We start from the raw sequence: 432 nt of genomic DNA, 5'->3' as shown, positions 1-432 counted from the left end.
ATTACATGTTAAATTGCGATAATGGAATGAAGACGCCAGAGATCAGAAAAGTGTAGGTTTCTTTTCATGACCAAACATTAAACGTCATCTTACTGTATAATTTGCATATCACATTGTCATATGTTGGGTATTAAGGCCATGCAAGATAATTTTCCTTTATTCCATTGCAAGCAGATGTGGATTTAGTGAATTACGTTGCTTCTTCTTGCATGTGCTCTCATGGCTGTTGATATTGTTGATCACAAGGAGAATTTCTGTTGACAAGCAATCAGTAAAGTTTCTAAGAATGAGATTCAGGGCCTCAGTTTATGTGGATGATTTTTTCTTAATGTTTGCTTGTGTAATGACATACATACATACACGCACACTCACAGAAGACACATGCCAACAAACAGCAACAGATATTAAGACAAATATATAGGCTACTCACAA

This window comes from Penaeus monodon, chromosome 33 (assembly GCF_015228065.2).
Source record: "Penaeus monodon isolate SGIC_2016 chromosome 33, NSTDA_Pmon_1, whole genome shotgun sequence".
NCBI lineage: Eukaryota > Metazoa > Arthropoda > Malacostraca > Decapoda > Penaeidae > Penaeus > Penaeus monodon.
The sequence above is the reverse complement of the archived record's forward strand: the minus strand, read 5'-3'. Positions refer to the sequence as shown.